This window comes from Benincasa hispida, chromosome 12, assembly GCF_009727055.1.
Source record: "Benincasa hispida cultivar B227 chromosome 12, ASM972705v1, whole genome shotgun sequence".
In the NCBI taxonomy this organism is placed as follows: Eukaryota; Viridiplantae; Streptophyta; class Magnoliopsida; order Cucurbitales; family Cucurbitaceae; genus Benincasa; species Benincasa hispida.
In genome coordinates, this window is record NC_052360.1 from 10,440,684 (window position 1) to 10,447,613 (window position 6,930).

At 31.4% G+C, this 6,930-nt stretch overlaps 1 long non-coding RNA gene across 2 annotated transcripts; it reads left to right on the forward strand.

Annotated features, from left to right (window-relative positions):
* Positions 1–1,412: 1,412 nt before the first annotated feature.
* Positions 1,413–5,975, forward strand: LOC120092817. 2 transcript variants are annotated; one of them, XR_005486166.1, is made up of 4 exons: positions 1,413–1,704; positions 2,717–2,787; positions 3,280–3,412; positions 5,880–5,975. It is a non-coding gene; the product is annotated as an uncharacterized LOC120092817 (long non-coding RNA). The 2 variants fall into 2 exon arrangements; XR_005486165.1 differs by lacking the exon at positions 5,880–5,975 and adding an exon at positions 4,106–4,387.
* The last annotated feature ends 955 nt before the right edge of the window (positions 5,976–6,930 follow it).

Consider the following 6,930-nt stretch of genomic DNA (forward strand, 5'->3'; position numbering starts at 1 on the left):
GAGATCATCCCCTACTGGATTCAAATAAATCTAGAATCGGTACCCAGGTCCAATTTCTTATACAAAAATGAAAACAATTCTCTTCTTCTTGACAATCGTGTGAATCGGAGAAATTTGCTGCGACGGGTTCATCTCTTCCTCTAAAGATCTTTTCAAGTGCAATCTTACAAGACTACAAGTTAAGTCTCAACAAGGAAGATTTTGGGCCCAACGACAAAGGAACGGACATTTTCGAGGACTAGCCCGCTTCCCATTACTCGACCAGGAAAATTCCTCTCACCAGGTTCGAGCAACTTGAGAATTCCTCCCACGTAACTAGGGGAGCCATTGAAAGGTGATACATGATCATTTCTTAATTTATAGAGAGAAGACAGAGACAAATTCGACCAAAAACTACAACATAGACAAAATCAATCGAAAACAACATCATAAACCAAACAGACCTAATCATGAACGTCCCATTATTGACAAAATCAAATAATCAATGATTATCAAAGAAAATCAGAAATAAAGTCACTTTGGTGATTACCTCTTTTGTCGAAAATCCTCCTTGTTAGTGGATGAAATCAAATCCTCATTCAGTTGGCTTCAAATTCTCAGATTCTCCTTGCTAGCTGATCAAGCAAACATGAGTGAACGATGAAAACAACAGGAGAAGTTACAAAATATAAAAAGAAGAATCATGGTATAACATTGGAAGAAAAAATAGATTTGTGAAGATTTTGAAGGGCGAAGAAAGGGACGTGCGATGATGACTTTGAAGCCCTAGCACAAAAGACGAAGAAATAAGGATGGAAGAAGAATTTATTTTTAATAATTTTGAAATATTATTAAAAACTAATAATAATATATATACACTGGTAATTTTGAAAGATTTTTTAAATTCCTTTGATAAAGAATATTATATTTTTCCTATATATTCTTTCATAAATATAATATCTTTTTCGAGGATCTTCAATATCTTTCGATATATAATAAAATTTTCAAATGTTTTAAGTATGTAATTTTCAAATATTTTCAATAACTTTCGATTTCGATAAATAGTAGATAATTTTTAAAGGTTTTTTTAAACTTCTTTTGATAAATATAATATGTTTTTCAAAGGTTTTTATAACCTTTGATAAAGAGTAGATAATTTTCAAATGTTTTTTTCACTCCTTTGATAAATGTAATATCTTTTTCAAAAATTTTCAACAACCTTCGATAAAGAATAGATCATTTTCAAAAGTTTTAAATCACCTCCGATAGAAAAAGAATATATCTCACTACAACAATTTTGGGCTTCAATGTCGGTTGAAAATAGTAGTCTCGGATATATAATGTCTGAAAAAAAATCTTTAATGTCGATTTAAAATTGACATAAAAGATGAGGCTAATGTCGGTTTTAAACCAATTACTTTCAACGCTTTTCGTTTTCCCTCTTTTTTGAAAAATGGAAGAAAAATTTGAGAACCCCTCCCAAAGTTTCCTTTCCCTCCCCCTATGCCTCGTGGCTCTCACGTTTTCCCTTTCACTACCCTCCTCCTTAATTTTCCTTTCCCTTCTCTCTATCTCTCTCACGGTCAGACAGAACCACCCTCCACAGTTTTTCATTTTTGGGTAAGAACGAACTCTTCCCCATAGTTCTCAATTGGCGGGTGAATTTCAAACCCTAATTTCCCAATCGAAGAACCACTCGCGCAATTCCTCCCCTCACTGCTTATGGTGTGTGCACGCCTTCTACACCTTCGCTTCCTTGATTCTCATGAAAAACATTCTTCTTCAGGCCTCTCTCTCAACTTCTCATGCCAATCTCTTCTTTCCTCATTGTTTTAGTCTTCATTACTGGGTTTCTGTGTCACTTTTCTACAATCTTGATGATGTTTCAATAGTGTTCTCTCTTAGGATTTTCCATTTTATTTGCCTGTTTGGTTGTTTTGACAGTGACGATTTGGAGAATTGTTTCTCTATGTATAGTGTACTTGATAGGATTTGGGAAATGTGGCATTCTACTACTGTTGCTTCTTCACCCCTCCCTCTGATTTTAGTTAATTCAATATGGGGATTTTGTTTTCTTTTTTTGTGTTTGGTTTCTCAATCATTGTTGGGAGATTGGGTTGTTATAACACTCGGCTTCTTGAATTGGGATTCTATCGATAATAACTTCTAGAGTTTTGTCTATTATTTGCTACGATGTCTTTGATGCTTATAGTCGGTGCGAAAGTTGATGCTTTACTTGTGTAAAGTGTGAACCACCTCATTAAGGTTAAAAGAAAAATGAGTTCTGTTTATAATTTTTTTTCCGGTGGGAGTATTAGATTTCTTCTTTTGCATAATTTTTGCTAATGCTTATTATGATCTAAAATCTCCTGCTGATTGGAAGCATAATCTCCCAATCTAATTCACTGGGAGAAAGTTGCTTGAGCCTAAATGATGTAACTAGATCTTGTTAGGCATTAGTCAGTTGAGGAGTCTGTAAATCACTCGTGTGTTGGCTTTGTGGGATTTTTAGGGGACGAACAATGAAGTTGACGCACAATTAAATTGTTTAGTTTCTTATGTTTGTATGTTTGTAAGTTTTGTTGTTTATGGTTATGCCTTGTGCATAATTTATTATGTTGCTATTAGTTTTTTTCTTCACCTTGATAACATTTTATTGCTCAGATTGAAAAGTTGTTTGTGATTTCTATTGAGTTCATATTAGTTATAATATCTCTACTTTGTTTTGATGGTATAGATTTCAAGAAATTTGACTTTTGTTTGAGGAACTGAAATTTGGATTGAGTATCATTGTATTGCTTTATCAAGGTGAGTAGTTTTCCCTTCTATTCCAAAATACAATTTAGTTGTTTGAGGAGATAAATTTGTTTAGTTTCTTGTGTCTGTGAGTTTGTAAGTATTGTTGTTTATGGTTATGCCTTTTGCATAATTTATTATGTTTCTAATTAGTTTTTTTCTTCTCATTGATAACATTAAGTTGCTCAAGTTGATAAGTTGTTTGTACATGCTTTTATGATGCTACTTGCTGCAGAATATACCAACCGTTTAGATACCTTTATGGAAGCATAAGCTTGTAAGTTGTAATCAATAAGAGATGGTATCAACTAAGGCAAACCTTTAAGATTTAGCCTATGTTTTTGCTTCCATTTGACTTCTGAGTGGCATGTTGTTTGAAATTTTTTGGTGTAAAATATGTGTGTTTTCTGGGATATAAAACCTTCTTTGGACGTTCACGTTTTTAAAAATATATGTTTTCTATTTATGTATTTTTCTTTCTCGGAAACTCTTTCTTTGATGTAGTTGGTAGCCCAATATTATGTTGCTCACAAAGTGTTCTATAAGCACTATGGGCATGGGGTTGAGAAGGAGTTTTTTTGGCGTGGATGGTCTTCGATTTGCAAGGTGTTCCAGCGCATAGAGCTCCGGTTCGAAGGTATGGATTATTTGACTTTTGCATTCCATCTCTGTTTGAAACTCTTGTGGATTAAGAAATTAGAATAAATCTGAAAACTCTTGTTTTTCTCTTTTATTTTCTGTGAAATACATAGCAGTTTCTCTTAATTATTCTTGGAGCCCATGCTTTTTTATCGATTTAACCTGAAATGTTTATTGACTGGATCCATCGTTATGCTAATTCTTATGTTGTTGATGTGATTCACTGATCTGCCTTTTGATTGGAATAAAAAGGAGATTTTAGATCTTGCTTTAATCTTGTGATTTATGTACATTATGTTTAGGGACACTTGCAAATATATCAATGAGACCTAATGTATTAGTAGATATTTGTTGTAGTGAAGTGTTTTTTAGGCAAGTAGAATTTTAAACTACTCAAGGTATTTTAAGGTGTTTTTAAAGTACTTTAATTGGTACTTTTCGTAGAAGTGTTTATAGGGAAGATTTTCACATAAAAACTATACTTATAAGTCATGTAAACTCATTCGTAATTACTATAAGGCTCACTTGTATTTTATATGCTTAAATTACATGAGATTTCGATGTCTATTTTACATTGTCATCATAGTTTTATGTTTGGCAAGCTTGCATATATTTGTTATCTTCACTAAGGGTAATATTATGTTCTATTTTTTACTTATTTGTTAAAATTATCGTTTTATCTACTTTGTAGGTGGGAGAATAGTCTCTAGGTTCCAAAAATTGACATGAGACAAACTTGAGAAAACATCGTTAAACACTCCTTATTTATCTTCAACATATTTTTAGTTATTTTAACCATTTTGTAATTCATTTATTTTGCATTCTATTCTTGTGTCCAACTTAGCATATACTCTACTTGTTCAATGTAGAATATATATGTATACTTCATGGTTGATGCATAGGGATTTGTTGTTGAAACCATATGGAGTTGATTTGGATGAAAAATATATTTTATCTTGGTTTTGAAGTTAAATTATCATCCAATTTTTCATTTGTGACTTAGTGGGGATTTGTAAAAGCAATTAAGATTTTATTTTGTGCATGTACAGGTAAAAGAGAAATATTATTAATTTACATTTGCATAACCAACAAATATATATATATATATATTTTCAATGATAAAACAATGACAGACTTTTAATATCAGACAGTTACTAACAAAAAGTAGGTGAAAAACCGATATTGAAAATAGTATTCAATGTCAGTTGAAAACGGACAATGAAGATAATTGGCATTGAAATCTTGGTCATCTGTAATGTCAGTTTAAAATCGACATCAAAGACAACCGACATTAAAGATCTTTTATAACATGATCTTTGATGTCAGTTTTCAATCAACATTGTACCCTTATAATGTCAATTTTAAACCGACATTAAAGTACTTGAAGTATTGTTTCAGAGGTTTTTTTAATGTTCTTTGATAAATATTAGGGATGTTCATGGATTGGGTTGGGTTGGGTTGAAAGACTTTTTAAATCCAATCCAATTGTTTGGGTTGTAAATTTTTTCAATTCAAATAACCCTTATTAAAAAATAAACCCAACCCAACCCAACTATGAAATATTTGGGTTCGGTTAGTTCGGGTTAATCGGATAATTTATTTAAAATATTGTTATAAAAAAAAGCAAAAAGTAAATATGTAAAAATTTAATTTAATTATTTGCATATATTGAATTAAGATTAATAATTCCATTTCAATTTATATAGTGAAAATTTTTCTAAAGAGTAAAAAAATACTTTTAATAGTTGTTGAAGAATAAATTATTCAAAAAAATATTGGAATTAAATAAAATTAAAATCAATATAGGTATAAATAATTGTGTTATAAGTAATAAAAAAAATATTTTAAAGTTAATAATAAATTCGGGTTGGTTCGAGTTATATTAGGTGAACCCATGAACTAACTCAAACCTTAGAATTTTCATTTATTTGAACCCAATCCAAATGAGTTGATAATGTAACACCCGATTTTTTTTTTGTAATTAAGCTTTATTTTTATGTTGGACTACTTGGATAAATTGGAATATGAGATTTATGTATTTGGCTAAGCTAAAATATAATTTAATTATTTGGAATTAATTAAGTTTTTATTTTGGCTTGCGCTTAGAGATTTGATTATTTAAGGAGATAATTAAATTTGTTTGTTGGAGTTTTTCTTAAAGAAAAATATATAAGTATATATATTTTGAAAGAGGAATAGGAAATTTACGTTCATGTTATTTTTCATGTTTGATACTGTGCCTACGGGCCGCTAGACATGCATGAGCTGACAGATTTACGTTTGTGTTATTTTTTTTCATGTTTTATGTTTGACGGTGTGCCTACGGGCCGCTAGACATGCGTGAGCCAACAGATTTACGTTCATGTTATTTTTCATGTTTGACGGCGAGCTTACGAGCCGCTAGACATGTATGAGCCGACAGGTTTACATTCATATTATTTCCATATTTGACAATGTACCTACAGGTCGCTAGACATGCGTGAGTCGACGGGTTCATGTTCATGTTATTTTCATGTTTGACGGTGTGCCTATAGTCCGCTAGACATGCGTATCAAGGCAAGACAGTACGACTTTTGGTTTTCCTTTCATCACAAAAAATCGATGTAGCTTATGAGCCACGAGCCATCATTCTCTACTCGTGGATGCATAGCTTGATCCCGGTAATGGGACCACTTACTGAGTATTTTATACTCAACCTTTATCTTTATTTCTTTTTCAGGTAAGGGAAAGGATACTCAGGCGACTGACAAGAGGAATCTGTGACAGTGCCAAAGGAACTAAAACCGCTTCCGCATTTGAACCTTTATATTTTCTCATGTTTTGATTTTATTACATTTATGATTTTATTTTATAATATATATATATATATATTAAATATATTATAATTTATTTAATGATAAAGGGTACCCGGGTCGAACAATTTAAGATCTTGAGATAATGGCATAACAGTTTCTTATATACTTAAAGCAGTTCAAAATCATGTTATTCTATTTTATTTTTACTTTATTTTCCTCAGTACGAATATGCATGCATGCATGCAGTAACGACCCCCCTTTTCAGTAGTCGGGTTGTTACAGATAACCCAACCCAAACCGCACGAATTGGGTTGGGTTGATTGGTTTTTTTGGGTCATCGAATTTTTTGAACACTCCTAATAAATATAATATTTTTTTAAAGAGTTTTCAATAACCTTCGATTAAATATTTTTCAAAGACTTTTAAATCCCTCCGATTAATGTGACATTTTTCAAAGGTTTCTTATAACATTAGATAAAAAAAAATCGAAATATGCCTCTTTTTTGTAGTGTTTATTACAAGTGAGAAACATGGATACATTTTATTAGAGGAAAAAAATATAGAAGACATTTCATTGGTTACACAAAGTAATTCAGAAGGTTCACCAAATTACTTAGTTTCAGTTATCTTCATCCGTAGTAATCAAATTTTCAAAATCTTTTGTAATTGGCTGAAATTAAAGAGCCCAAGAGGGAGAACAAAAAGCTCTACACTTGAAAAT